Source organism: Tachypleus tridentatus, chromosome 9 (assembly GCF_004210375.1).
Source record: "Tachypleus tridentatus isolate NWPU-2018 chromosome 9, ASM421037v1, whole genome shotgun sequence".
NCBI classification, from domain to species: Eukaryota; Metazoa; Arthropoda; class Merostomata; order Xiphosura; family Limulidae; genus Tachypleus; species Tachypleus tridentatus.
Window position 1 is genome coordinate 14,658,913 of NC_134833.1, and position 15,833 is coordinate 14,674,745.

The 15,833-nt window shown below is 34.2% G+C and overlaps 1 pseudogene across 1 annotated transcript; it reads left to right on the forward strand.

Moving 5' to 3' along the window:
- The first annotated feature begins 7,806 nt into the window (after nucleotides 1-7,806).
- LOC143224771 (somatostatin receptor type 5-like) lies at nucleotides 7,807-13,941 on the forward strand (annotated as a pseudogene). The gene is made up of 2 exons (XR_013013434.1): nucleotides 7,807-7,916; nucleotides 8,603-13,941. The product of XR_013013434.1 is annotated as a somatostatin receptor type 5-like (transcript).
- Nucleotides 13,942-15,833: the final 1,892 nt, after the last annotated feature.

The following is a 15,833-nucleotide window of genomic DNA, read 5'->3' on the forward strand; positions in this document are numbered from 1 at the left end:
TTCAGGTTAAAGTAACCAACTAATCTTTAACATTTTTAATTCAGGTTGAAGAGAAACCAACTAACTATAGTTCAATTCAAGGGTTGAAGAGTAACCAACTAATCACTTTAACTTGTGAATTGCAATTCAGGTTGCTGAGTAACCAACTAGTCACTTTAACATTGTTCAATTCAGGTTGGCAGTAACCAGATCACTTTAACATTGTTCAATTCAGGTTTGAGAGTAACCAACTAATCACTTTAACATAGTTCAATTCAGGTTGGAAGGTAACCAACTAATCACTTTAACATATTGCAATTCAGGTTGAAGAGTAACTAACTATCAATTTAACGATGTAATTCAGGTTGAAAAGTAACCAACTAGTCGGTTTAACGTAATTTAATTCAGGTTGAAGAGTAACCAACTAATCAATTTAACGTCGTGCAATTCAGGTTGAAAAGTAACCAACTAATCACTTTAACATTGTTCAATTCAGGTTGAAGAGTAACCAACTAATCACTTTAACATGGTTGCAATTCAGGTTGAAGAGTAACCAACTAATCACTTTAACATAGTTGCAATTCAGGTTGAAAAGTAACCAACTAATCACTTTAACATTGTTCAATTCAGGTTGAAGAGTATAACTAATCACATCAACATGGTCAATTCAGGTTTAGGGTAACCAACTAATCATTTTAACGGAGTTGCAATTCAGGTTGAAGTAACCAACTAATCACTTTAACATAGTTCAATTCAGGTTGAAGAGTAACCAACTAATCACTTTAACATGTGTTCAATTCGGGTTGAAGGTAACCAACTAATCCACTTTAACATTGTTCAATTCAGGTTTGGGATAACCAACTAATCACTTTAACATTGTGCAATTCAGGTTGAAGAATAACCAACTAATCACCTTAACGTGGTGCAATTCAGGTTGAAGAGTAAACCAACTAATCACTTTAACATAGTTCAATTCAGGTTGAAAGTAACCAACTAATCACTTTAACATAGTGCAATTCAGGTTGAAGGTAACCAACTAATCACTTTAACGTAGTGCAATTCAGGTTGAAAAGTAACCAACTAATCACTTTAACATAGTGTAATTCAGGTTTAGAGTAACCAACTAATCACTTTAACATTAGTCAATTCAGGTTGAAGTGTAACCAACTAATCACTTTAACATAGTTCAATTCAGGTTGAGAGAGTAACCAACTAATAAAAGCTGCGTAAGTGCAATTCAGGTTGAAGAGTAACAACTAATCACTTTAATATTTGCTCAGTTCCGGTTTGGGATAACCAACTAATCACTTTAACATTGTTCAATTCAGGTAGAAGAGTAACCAACTAATCTTTAACAATTCAGGTTGAAGGTAACCAACTAATCACTTTAACATTGTTCAATTCAGGTTGTAGAGTAACCAACTAATCACTTTAACATTGTTCAATTCAGCTTGTAGAGTAACTAATCACTTTAACATTGTTCAATTCAGGTTGAAAAGTAACCAACTAATCATTTTAACGTAAGTGCAATTCAGGTTTAAGAGTAACCAACTAATCACTTTAACATTGTTCAATTCAGATTGCAGAGTAACCAACTAATCACTTTAACATTGTTCAATTCGGGTTGAAGAGTAACCAACTAATCATTTTAACGTGGTGCAATTCAGGTTGAAGAGTAACCAACTAATCACTTTAACATTGTTCAATTCGGGTTGTAGATTCTGCAACGTAGTGCATTTTCAGGTAGTGCAATTCAGGTTGAAACCAACTAATCACTTTAACATAGTTCAATTCAGGTTGAAGAGTAACCAACTAATCACTTTAACGTTTGCAATTCAGGTTGAAGAGTAACCAACTATCCACTTTAACATTGCTCAATTCAGGTTGAAGAGTAACTATTACTAACATTTGTTCCAATTCAGGTTGAGGGTAACCAACTAATCACTTTAACATAGTTCAATTCAGGTTGAAGGTAACCAACTAATCACTTTAACATAGTTCAATTCAGGTTCAGAAGAGTAACCAACTAATCACTTTAACATTGTTCAATTCAGGGTTGAAGAGTAACCAACTAATCACTTTAACGTAGATTTAATTCAGGTTTAAGAGTAACCAACTAATCACTTTAACATTGCAATTCAGGTTGAAGAAACCAACTAATCTGCAACATTGTTCAATTCAAATTTAAGAGTAACCCACTTGTACTTTGAAGTAACATGGTTCAATTCAGGTTGAAGAGTAACCTACTATTTACTTTAACTGTGTTAAATTCAGGTTGTTAGAGTAACCAACTAGTCACTTTAAATTGTGCAATTCAGATTTAAGGGTAACCAACTAATCACTTTAACATTGTTCAATTCAGGTTGAAGAAGTAACCAACCAATCACTTTAACATAGTTCAATTCAGGTTGAATTTAACCAACTAATCACTTTAACGTCTCGTGCAATTCAGGTTGAAAAGCAACCAAATAATCACTTTAACATTGTTTGAATTCAGGTTGAAGAGTAACCAACTAATCAATTTAACGTATTGCAATTCAGGTTGAAGAGTAACCAACTAATCACTTTAACATTGTTCAATTCAGGTTGAAGAGTAACCAACTAATCACATCAACATAGGTGCAATTCAGGTTTAAGGGTAACCAACTAATCATTTTAACGTAGTGCAATTCAGGTTGAAGAGTAACCAACTAATCACTTTAACATAGTTCAATTCAGGTTGAAGAGTAAACTAACCAATCACTTTAACGTAGTGCAATTTAGGTTAGAAGAGTAACCAACTAATCACTTTAACATTGCTCAATTCAGGTTTAAGGATAACCAACTAATCACTTTAACATGGTGCAATTCAGGTTGAAGAGTAACCAACTAATCACCTTAACGTAGTACAATTCAGGTTGAAGAGTAACCAACTAATCACTTTAACATAGTTCAATTCAGGTTGAAGAGTAACCAACTAATCACTTTAACGTAGTGCAATTTAGGTTGAAGAGTAACCAACTAATCACTTTAACATTGCTCAATTCAGGTTTAAGGATAACCAACTAATCACTTTAACATAGTGCAATTCAGGTTGAAAGAGTAACCAACTAATCACTTTAACATAGGTGCAATTCAGGTTGAAGAGTAACCAACTAATCACTTTAACGTAGTGCAGATAATTAATTATGGCAACATTGGCGTTCAACCAATCACTTTAACATTGTTCCAATTCAGGTTGGAAGAGTAACCAAACTAATTACTTCAGATTACATGAGTTGCAATTCAGGTTTAAGGGTAATAACTAATCAATTTAACATTGCTCAATTCAGGTTTAAGGATAACCAACTAATCACTTTAACATTGTTCAATTCAGGTTGAAGGACTAAACCAACTAATCACTTTAACATAGTTCAATTCAGGTTGAAGAGTAACCACCCAATCAATTTAACGTCAGTGCAAATTCAGGTTGAAAAGTAACCAACTAATCACTTTAACATTGTTCAATTCAGGTTGAAGAGTAACCAACTAATCACTTTAACATAAGTTCAATTCAGGTTGAAGAGTAACCAACTAATCACTTTAACGTAGTGCAATTCAGGTTGAAGAGTAACCAACTAATACTTTAACATTGTTCAATTCAGGTTGAAGAGTAACCAACTAATCACTTCAACATAGTGCAATTCAGGTTTAAGGGTAACCAACTAATCAATTTAACGTAGTGCAATTCAGGTTGAGAGTAACCAACTAATAATCATTTTAACGTGGTGCAATTCAGGTTGAAGAGTAACCAACTAATCACTTTTAACATAGTTCAATTCAGGTTGAAGAGTAACCAACTAATCACTTTAACGTGGTGCAATTCAGGTTGAAGAGTAACCAACTAATCACTTTGAAAGGCATATTGCTCAATTCAGGTTTAAGGATAACCAACTAATCACTTTAACATAGTGCAATTCAGGTTGAAGAGTAACCAACTAATCACTTTAACGTAGTGCAATTCAGGTTGAAGAGTAACCAACTAATCACTTTAACATTGTTCAATTCAGGTTGAAGAGTAACCAACTAATCACTTCAACATGAAGGTGCAATTCAGGTTTTAAGGGTAACCAACTAATCAATTTAACATTGCTCAATTCAGGTTTAAGGATAACCAACTAATCACATTAACATAGAGCAATTCAGGTTGAAGAGTAACCAACTAATCACTTTAACGTAGTTCAATTCAGGTTGAAGAGTAACCAACTAATCACTTTAACATGTAGTGCAATTCAGGTTGAAGAGTAACCAACTAATTACTTTAACATTGTTCAATTCAGGTTGAAGAGTAACCAACTAATCACTTCAACATAGTGCAATTCAGGTTTAAGGGTAACCAACTAATCAATTTAACGTAGTGCAATTCAGGTTGAAGAGTAACCAACTAATCACTTTAACATGGTTCAATTCAGGTTGAAGAGTAACCAACTAATCACTTTAACGTAGTGCAATTCAGGTTGAAGAGTAACCAACTAATCACTTTAACATTGCTCAATTCAGGTTTAAGGATAAAACCAACCAATCACTTTAACATAGTGCAATTCAGGTTGAAGAGTAACCAACTAATCACTTTAACGTAGTGCAATTCAGGTAGAAGGGTAACCAACTAATCACTTTAACATTGTTCAATTCAGGTTGAAGAGTAACCAACTAATCACTTTAACATAGTTCAATTCAGGTTGAAGAGTAATTAACTAATCACTTTAACGTTGTGCAATTAAGGTTTAAGAGTAACCAACTAATCACTTTAACATAGTGCAATTCAGGTTTAAGAGTAACCAACTAATCACTTTAACATAGTTCAATTCAGGTTCAAGGGTAACCAACTAATCAGTTTAACATTGTTCAATTCCAGGTTCAAGGGTAACCAACTAATCACTTTAACATAGTTCAATTCAGGTTGAAGAGTAACCAACTAATCACTTTAACGTAGTGCAATTCAGGTTGAAGAGTAACCAACTAATCACTTTAACATTGCTCAATTCAGGTTTAAGGATAACCAACTAATCACTTTAACATAGTGCAATTCAGGTTGAAGAGTAACCAACTAATCACTTTAACGTAGTTGCAATTCAGGTAGAAGGGTAACCAACTAATCACTTTAACATTGTTCAATTCAGGTTGAAGAGTAACCAACTAATCACTTTAACATAGTTCAATTCAGGTTGAAGAGTAACCAACTAATCACTTTAACATTGTTCAATTCAGGTTTAAGGGTAACCAACTAATCACTTTAACGTTGTTGCAATTAAGGTTTAAGAGTAACCAACTAATCACTTTAACATAGTGCAATTCAGGTTTAAGAGTAACCAATTAATCACCTTTACATAGTTCAATTCAGGTTTAAGGGTAACCAACTTAACATAGTTCAGTTCATGTGGTACAAAGTAAGTCAGAAGGATTGGAACGCTAAAATCCGGATTTCGATTCCCTAGCAATCAGAGGAGAAATATCTTATTGTAGCTTTATGATGAACTATAAATAATTTGTTTGTTTGAATGTCGCGCAAAGCTACTCGAGAACTATCTGCGCTAGCTTTCCTTAATTTAGCAGTGTGAGGCTGGGAAAGCAGCAATTTTCACCACCATAACTCTTGGGCTACTTTTTTACCAACGAATAGTAGGATTGACCGTCACATTATAACGCTTCCACGGCTGAAAGATCGAGCACGTTTGATGCGATGGGTATGCGAACCCGCCACCCTCAGATTACGAGTCGCACGTCTAAACCCACTTAGCCATACCGGTGCTTATAAACCATCCACATTTTCTTATTTAATATATTTTCAATTGTCGAGCTTATATTTGTTAGAATGAGAAATTCTATCAGAATTTGTTGTTGTTTTAATTTCAATAATTGTTTACTGTATACTTGATAGGCTAATAAATACACTCATTACTATTTCTTGGTTTTTTTATATCCAGTTCCCTATTGGTTCAGCGGTATATCTGCAGACTCACAATACTATAAGAACCTCGTTTCGATACCGTGGTATGCTCAGAAGAGATAGTCCATTTGTTGCTTTGTTTTCAACTAAAACAGATCTATCATTACCCAGTAACTAACATATATGGAAAAAGCTGATTTTAGTCTCACGGTTTGACTCCCGTACCTTGATAATAAATATGTAAAAACTAAAAAACACAATATTAAGATGTTTATGAAGCACTTGAGCTGATATCGTTCATAGATAAGAGTCAGAAAGGAAAGTGAATTTTTTGTCTTGTTTCCATCGTTGGGCGTGATAGTTACCAATGATTACATGTTTAACACATCATTGTTGTTTCTTTTCCGAATCATTTGAAGAAAGTGGACATTCTTGGGGACACATCGTAAACTCAGTAGGAAACCAATGGTCGTTTAGAAGATATATATTACTATTCCAGATTTTGCGTTTTGGACAATCACACTGAACGGCTTCTCTTCACATCTATAGTATTGAAACAAAATAAGCGCCTGTACCAATTTTGTTTCCAGAATTGACGAGATAGATTAATTTTTGAAATTTTTTGTAGTACTGAAAACAAAGCAAAAAATTTACTATTTCTAATTTTGGAAAACAGTAATAAAACACGCATATTTTATGAATTATGAGCAAACAGAAAACTACAATCACTGAAAATGAGTTTGAGAAATCTGTACATAATTCTGTTTCTACAAAAGAGGAAGAAAACTGCCACAAACATGTTATTACAGCGAAGTAAATATATTTCATTTAAATATTTCAAACAAGTCTAATGAAAACAAAATAATTTTCCATTCTCTTCAACATGTTATAAAGTCTCCAATCAATTATTCAAAACTTCTACGTATTGACGTTTATCACTGTCTAATTTAGTATTACAGTCTGATTCCATGAAAGTTGATAGCAGTAGCTTTAGGTATGTTAGATCTCCTTGGGAGAATACATAACGTATATTGATATTTTAACTCATAAAATTTCAAGTTACGACACAAAGTTTATCTGGCATTAAATTCTAGATTATTGTAATGTTATGATACTTATTGACATCCATAGCAAACGTTTCACATCATTGTTTTCGTTTAGACAGTAATATCCATTACTACTTTGGTGTTGGGCCTGGCATGGCCAGGTGGTTAAGGTGCTCGACTCGTAATCTGAGGGTCGTGGGTTCCAAATCCAGGCACACCAAACATGCTCACCCCTTCAGCCGTTGTGAGCGTTATACGTGACGGTCAATCCCACTATTCGTTGGTAAAAGAGTAGCACAATAGTTGGCTGTGAGTGGTGATGTCTAGCTGCCTTTCCTCTAGTCTTACACTGCCAAATTAGAGACGGCTAGCGTAGATAGCCCTCGTGTAGCTTTTGTGTGAAATTCAAAACAAACCAAACGAAATGTATTACGGCATAATGTTTGTCCAGTTTTTAATCCAGTGCAAAACACTATAGTGTCTTTTATTATCATGAGATCCTCGCTGAACGCCTCCCAAGTAGCACAGCAGTATGTCTGCGGATTAACAAAGCTAAAATCTGGTTTTGATACCCGCGGTAGGCACAGCAAAGATAGCCCCTTGTGTAGCTTTGTGTTTGACTTTAAACACACAAAAGCCTCGCTGAATGGAAAACAAATAAGAACTCGCGTTCCACTATTGTTTGCTAAGAATATAGTGGAAATATTCCACAGTTTGCTCATGAAATCAACATTACAATTTGTATTGAATTATGGTTTCGGTGACACCAGTAAAGTGTTTAGTATTAATTATATGAAATGTGTGATGAAAATTATAATTAAAATAATTAATATTTTTGACTTGAGAATGTCACCATGAAGAAAATTGATTATATAACCATTATTTTTAGATAACGTCGTGGAAACTCTGAAGACGTAAGGAGCAAAGAAAAAAACGAAAATTTAATATGCTACTAAAATAACGTGTTAAAATGAAATTGTATTGAGGTAATGTGTTGGTAATATAAAAGGTTTTATATGTATATATTTATGTATTGCTTGAAATTATAAAACCTTCAACAAAAGATTGATAATGAGAAAATAATTCAGATAGTGGTGTAAGATTTAATAGATTATATTTGAATTTTTCTTTCCACTTCATTACATAAAGTACCGGATATAGATTTTCTTCTGAAGAGGTCCAATTATGTAAGCATTGAAATGTGTGTGGCTGAGCCACATAAGTGTATATAAAACATTACTGAAACTTTTTTATAGCCTTCTCTGACATTCTGTTGTTGTAAGAATGTTATTTCTGATATAAAAGTTCGTGTAATAGAACATATGGAAAATATTAACTTACCAAGACATCCAGAAGTTGTCCAAAAATGCCACAAAAAGGAGCTAAAACATTTATTATTGTTGTTGTTTCTTATCAACTGTGGCAAAACCTTTTTAAATTTCTCTGTGAATTTATATTAAATGATTATTATAAAGCAGGGTTTCAAGAAAAACGATACTTGGGGTAGCTATATTAACAGCTTCCCAGAGGTATTTTTGTGGACCTATACTGCTAGAAATCAGGTTTCGATATCCGCAGTGGGCGGAGCACAGATGTGTAGCTTTGTGCTTAAGAAAACAAACGAACTCTATTGGTAGTATCTCAGAACGTCTGTTTTGTTTATGGATACTAGTTTTAAGATGGCCTACTTGGAGTTTCTAGACGTGAACACAACAACAATGGACGAAAACGACACCTTTATGAACACCACCAATTCCACGTGTGAAGAGATGGACGACGGTCCTCCGAGGGCGATATTCGAGATTGTTAAAATCTTGTATAGTATTGTTTGCTTGGTTGGCTTGTGTGGAAACACACTTGTTATTTACGTGGTACTACGGTTTTCCAAAATGCAGACTGTGACGAATATGTACATTCTGAATCTTGCCGTTGCTGACGAAATGTTCTTGATTGGACTACCATTCCTCATTGTTACAATGACTGTCAGACATTGGCCTTTTGGGCGCGTGATGTGCAAAATGTACATGACCACAACTTCGATAAACCAGTTCACCAGCAGCTTGTTACTGACCGTCATGAGTGCTGACCGTTACGTGGCAGTATGCCATCCAATTTCTTCCCCTCGTTACAGGACAAGCTTTATTGCCAAATTCATCTGCCTCACAGCGTGGACCGTATCGGCTCTACTCATGGTCCCAATCTACATTTACGCTAATGTCCTGGACAAAGGAACCTCGGTAACATGTAACATCTTCTGGCCTGAGAGCGACTTCATGAACGGACAGAAGGCGTTCACTCTGTACTCTCTCACTCTCGGATTTGCCATTCCATTAGTTTTGATCCTGTGGTTCTATTTCCTGGTCATCTGCAAGCTTAGAGAGTTGGACCCAAGAACAAATCCAAAGAGAAGAAGAGAACCCATCGCAAAGTGACCTACCTGGTTCTGACAGTGATTACAATTTACGTCATCTGTTGGCTACCGTATTGGATCAACCAAGTGTACATTGCGCTACTTCCTCCAATGCAGAGCCAGACCAACATAGGGGTCGTCATCAATCTACTAGTGGGCTGCTTGTCTTACGCTAATTCTGCCATGAACCCCGTACTGTACGCTTTCCTCAGTGATAACTTTAAGAAGAGCTTCGCCAAGGCCTTTACCTGCGCCGCTGGTAGAGACGTAAACGCACAGCTTCACGTAGAAAACAGCGTATTTCCGAAACACACTCGAGGTGGATCCAACAGAGGCAAAGAACAAGCCAGAAAAGAGTTTCGCGAAGACAAATCTCACCAAGAAATAGAGCCTTCAACGGCCATAACAATGACGTCACGTTCGAACAACATGCTGGCGAAAGACAAAGGAAATACGCTTACCAACGGCTACGAAAACCGTATTAACGAAAATGAGCCAGTAACTCAAGTCTGAAAATTTTACGACTCATACAAAAAAGGGAACGTTCGTTTTGGTTTAAAACGGTGAGTTTGAGCAGAAAATGAAAGTAAAACTCGAAGTTTAAAACCAGTCAAGAAAAACTGAATAATTGAAAAATAAAACTAGTTAATGAACTTTGAACTGTAGTAATGAGTAATGTGTGGGGGTGTGGAAAAGCATGGTTACTTTCAACAGAAACCGCAGTAAAACACATTTGTCAGTAAATCGTCCTGTAGAAAGGCTTTGCAGCTTTGAGAAAAAAAATACAAGAAATTATTTTGACGGTGAATTATTCTGTGTAGAGACATTGTGGCTTTCAATAAAAAATTCAGAGTAAACTCATTCCAATATATACTGATATATATATTCGATATTATATGGAAATACACTTACGAACTTTTTAACATTCGAGCTTGGTCAAATGTTTTGACTGTAACTACACGTATCAATCCTGAAACTGATAAATATAATGACGGGAGTTTTCTTTATTTTTAAAGAAAAGTACGAAAAATGTTTGAATGTATTTGTTTGTGAAGACACACGATGCTGTGAACATCATTTAACGTTATTTGGAGTTTAAAATGAAGAATTATATTTGAAACTAATAATTCTAAGCTCCTCGTACGCGTAAGTTGCTCTATAAAAATAAAACTCCATATGAATCAGCTAACAGTCTTTACTACTAGGTATATTTGTCGCTTAGCATTTCTTTTTTTATTAGTGGGACCTGATACGTTCTGAATTATAGAACAGTAAGGATGACTTTAGAGATAGTTTTCAGGATATTAAGTGTCTGCGCTTTTCACCTGGTGGATTATAAATGAAACACATATTTATAAATGGAAATAAATAGGTCAGTCATTGTTAGGGATATGGAATGAGTTGTTGAAGGTCTACCTTCTAACAATATCACTGGGGTCGTTTAAGGTTAACTTCAAGGTCATGTTTTTCGCAACTTTTTCTAATATGCTTCATACATCGTAGATATCAACTATGGTAGGGTAGAAACTAATAAGAGAAACATAGGAAACAAAATTTACCAACATCGATTGCCAACAATAACAGTTAAAAACAAATATGAAATCACCATCCTAACAGTGCTACAAAATAGTTTAAAACAATCGCTATTTCAGCTTTATTGTCCATACTGATTACTGTTCTTCTGTGCCCTACCAGCGTCTAAAGGTAAATGGTTCTGTAGTACGCAGTCGCTGACGATATTTACACTAATCTAATGTAAAACATTACGCTCATCTGGGAACTACTTATCATACAATAATGCAGTAGCCCAAACACACTAACGACATTTTTCATACTAACAAAATCCCAGGACAATATAATCTTGAAATTTACGTTGGATCGTCCTCAGAATATTATGTAGGTAGACTAAACATCACTTCATATCAAGAACTATTACACTCCTTTCTTGTTAGTTACTTCTTCACATCAACTTGTATTTATATATTTTCTGTATTTGTGCGTGAGAGATCGCGTGAGCTACACCCTTGTCCAAACTTTGTTTTCAGCAAACAAAATAAACCTTTCAAGGATTTCAGAGACGTGACTTTGAAAATTACTTTTTTACGCCTGCATGATTAGAGTTAGTTTGTTTCAGAAATCTTTATGGAATTTTGGTTTTGGACAACGTTTTCTGTGCTATGCAGGATGAAGAACCAGAAAAACACATATGTAGTGTGCATCTGAATAACACAAAATGTGTTTAAACATTATACTGCATCTTAAAACTGAGTAGTAGATATATAATAAGTGACATAATACGCCGACTACTTGAATGTTTTGTGAAGTCGAAATGATATTTGTTAAAGATAAAAATCACTAAGTAGTGTAGTGTTTCTGTAATTTTTAGCGTTTCTACTAGTACTAGGTTATGGGGCTCTGTTTCATACCGTTTATACATTATTATGATACAATATTTACATGTTATTTTAGGAGATATGCTGTTAGGCTAGGCTGGTGTAATTGCTGTCTGTTTCACTAACAAAATGTATATTTAGGTGATGTACCAGCTACGCTTTTGTTGCTTACTTAGGTGTGTGTTCCTAATAAAGAATTGTTTCGGGTGCTTCTTGAGCACTCTGTTATTGGTCGATGAAAGTAACACGACGTACAGAAACGTGTACCTTTCATAACGACGTTCCATATATAATTTCTTCAGATTGGCTTCTCTTCCAAAGGTTAGCTTACAGACGTGGTTCATGAGTTGTTTGTCTTTTGGTGTCTTTAAGCGAAATAAACTTGTGATTTATAATACATTATTACTGTGTATGCTGTAGGAACTTTATTATGCAAAATATTTTGTGTAAGTATTCATATCACCGTTGTATTCTATATGTAAGCAACAGACTGCAATCAAGGTTATAATTTGTTGACCAGTCGGTAGAGGGAGCTTCTCTTTCTGTATATATACATTAAATCGTTTCTAAAATATCAAGATAATTTGTTTATTAGTTCAGTGCAATTCATATGAGAAATTAAAAAAAATTTAGGGATTCCTCTACCCTTGTTTCTTTCCTACATAATTGTCATATAATAAGATAAGGTATTGACTTCATTATTTGATACATCCTGAAATTCTGTTTTGATTTCTGTACACGTTTTATATAACAACACCAAGTATAACGTGTGATACACTTTATATATAAAAGTACTAAATATAATAAGTAATACAGTTTACATATGACAATACTAAACAAAATGCTCATTTATATGAGTTTTTAAGCCGATTATTAAGTAAGGTATTTATTTAAGGCTACTTTTAACGTACTAAATCAGATGTTTTTCTAGATGTAACGAAATACATAAATATTTGTGGGTTTTTGTGAGTGAGTGCATTGAACTTATTACTATCTTATTGAATTGTATTATTAAATTGATATATGAAATATATATATATATATATAATACACTTATATGTGCTTACATATTTATTTGATGTATTTTTAAACTCTAAAAAGCACATCTCTGTGTTCTCTGTGCGTGTCGTAAGGTGCTTGTATATTTATTGCTAGATATATTAATGTACTATTCTACAGATTTTTTTATTTCTCAACTGAGATTATTTTAAACCAACCTATTTAAATCGAATTTATTGAAAACTGTGACATTTAAATACATTTTCAGGTGAGGCAGAAAAAAAGATTAAGCCATTTATATAACTTATGATGTTTTGAAAACTTGGTATTTAACCTGGTTTTTCTGATAGTGTCTATGTTGATTCATCTTTTAACAGGGTAATAAGAATAAAATATATCTCATCAAAAACCAAAACTCCGAGTGATTTGTTACCATGATAATAGTAATAAAATATCACTCACAGACAGTCCTGAGTTACCTGTTAACATTACAATAATAATAAAATGTCTTTCCCAAGCAGACTCAAGTGATCTGATAACATGATGACAATAAAATATAATTTCAAAACAGATCTGAAAGGTTGATTGTGTTACTGGAGGTAATATTCCAGATTAATTAAATGAGTAGATGTTTTACTGAATATTAGGCTGATCAGAAACTGGTAGAAAAGTTTTTATGTCTGTGTAGCGGTTTTGTAAAGCTGACGATATGATAGCCTATCCAGAACACTTTATCCATGCGATTATTTAAACAAGAACATTTGTGAAATTTTTAGGACGACTCCCATTTTTTTATTACGAAAAGTCTATAAATTTTCATGTTATTAGATTTATTAGTTTATGTGACAAATGAAAGAAATAATATATATATGTTATTTCATTAAGTATGTTTGTAGGTAAGCAGAAATAAGCTTTTTTTATGCCATAAACCTACACGGATAAGATTACAAAGAATCAAAGACAGAATTATCTTCTCTACCTGTTTAATTAAAGTTATAAATTAGCTGACATTTTCTTTTACTACATTTAACAGGAAATGAGTTTTGATTTTTAAATATTGAATAATTAATTATTCATAATTTTGAAATCTCATTACACACGCTTGTGTGATTCGAGTTTTGTTTTATAAATTTTGAAACAATGGAAAACACTTGTTTGATTTGACTTTTAATTTTATCTGGTGCATTTAATAAAAGATTATTTTAAATCATTTGGCTTGTTGTTCTTTATCCTTAATAATGAAATTAAACCACGTTGAATACATATACTAAAATAAAGTATTTAAACTTTAGTTTTTTTGTGAAAGAAACATTCCACGTTTTTTGTTTATTTTGTAAGAGTCCAATAAGTTGATATTAAATATTTATAATTCAATTTCACTATGATCATGCGCAGATTGGTAGTATAACTTACGTACATTCAGTAAAAGGAAATAATCTCTGTTTAATAATTATTACATTCCTAAACACTACAAACCAGAAAATACAAATCGTGTAAGAAGTTCTTAACCTAACTACAAAAACCAAGTAAATATATATCGTTATATATTTTATCAAATGAATCACTGAGACATAGAACGTGCTTCTCAGGGCGGCCCGGCATGACCAGATGGGTTAATGCGTTCGACCCGTAATCCAAGAATTGGACACTTTGGACTCAGCATGGACTGGTGGTTAAGGCACACGGCTCGTAATCTGAGAGTGTTTGTTTCGAATCCACCTCGCACCAGTCATGCTCGCCCTTTCAGCTGTGGGGGCGTTATAATGTGACCATCAATCCCACTATTCGTTGGCAAAAGAGTAGCCCAAGAGGTGGCGGTAGGTGGTGATGACTAGCTGTCTTCCCTCTAGTCTTACGCTGCTAAATTAGGGACGGCTCGTGGAGATAGCCCTCGTGTAGCTTTTCACGAAATTTTTAAAACAAACAAACTTCTTAGGGATTTCTCTAAAGTAACTTTAAGAAAACTATTGAAACATACTTTACCATTCAATCCATGAATAGTTTTGAATCTCCGGCCACTAAATACAGAACAAAATCTCACAAAATAAGCTTTACAGAAATGTGGGAATTTTGTCTCATGCTAAAGCCTTCCATAGAAATACATAGCTAGAAAACTGAAGAGAAATAATAACTGATATATTTGTGTGCCAAAGAAAATTATTTATATTACGCGTCAAATTTCACCGCACAACAGTTTGTATGAAAAGTTTTGCTTCCTGAAAAGTTTTGCTGATTGTGACACATACCTGGTGGGTATGCACAAATATAGTTTTGGTTTTGCTTCATCACGTAGGAACTCTGAAATTGAGAGTTAACTGTTTACCGGCAATAACGTATTTAATTGCGTTTATGTTTCTAATACGGTATTAAGTTCAACATAATTAAGTGTTTTGCTCCCTGATTTTCGTTTGTGTTTAATGTCCGGTGCATCACATTGCAGTGTCCAACAGTAGTCACCAAGCATTGACGGATTCCAGTTGTCCTGATATCGTTTTTCCATTGTAGCAATGTCCTGGTGAAACCTTTTACCGTGTTTGTCACTGACAGCACCGAGAGTTGCGGGGAAGAAGTCCAAGCGTGAGTGGAGGAAATGAATCTTGAGTGACATGTCGCACTTCATTGTTTTGTATACTTTGAGAAGTTTGTCTACCAGCTGAATGTAATGTGGGGCTCTGCAATTGCCAAGAAACTTCTTAACAACGTCTGTGAAGGCTTTACAGGCAATCATTTCCGGCCCAACTAACAGATCTTCGAACCGCTTGTCACTCATAACATGTCTAATCTGAGGGCCAACAAAAATGCCCTCTTTGATCTTGGCCTCAGTTATTCTTGGGAACATCTGTCTTAAATAACGGAAACCTTCGCCTTCTTTGTTTATTGCTTTCACGAAATTCTTCATAAATCTCAATTTTATGTGAAGAGGAGGCAAAAAATCTTTGCTGGGTCGACAAGCGGTTCATGTGCCACATTTTCATGTCCTGGAACTAACTTTTACGGAGTGGCCAGCTCTGTCTAGAATAATGTGACTCTTTGGCACGACTGTCCCATTCACAGATGAAACAACAGTACTTTGTATAGTCAAGCTGCAGTCCCAGTAACAG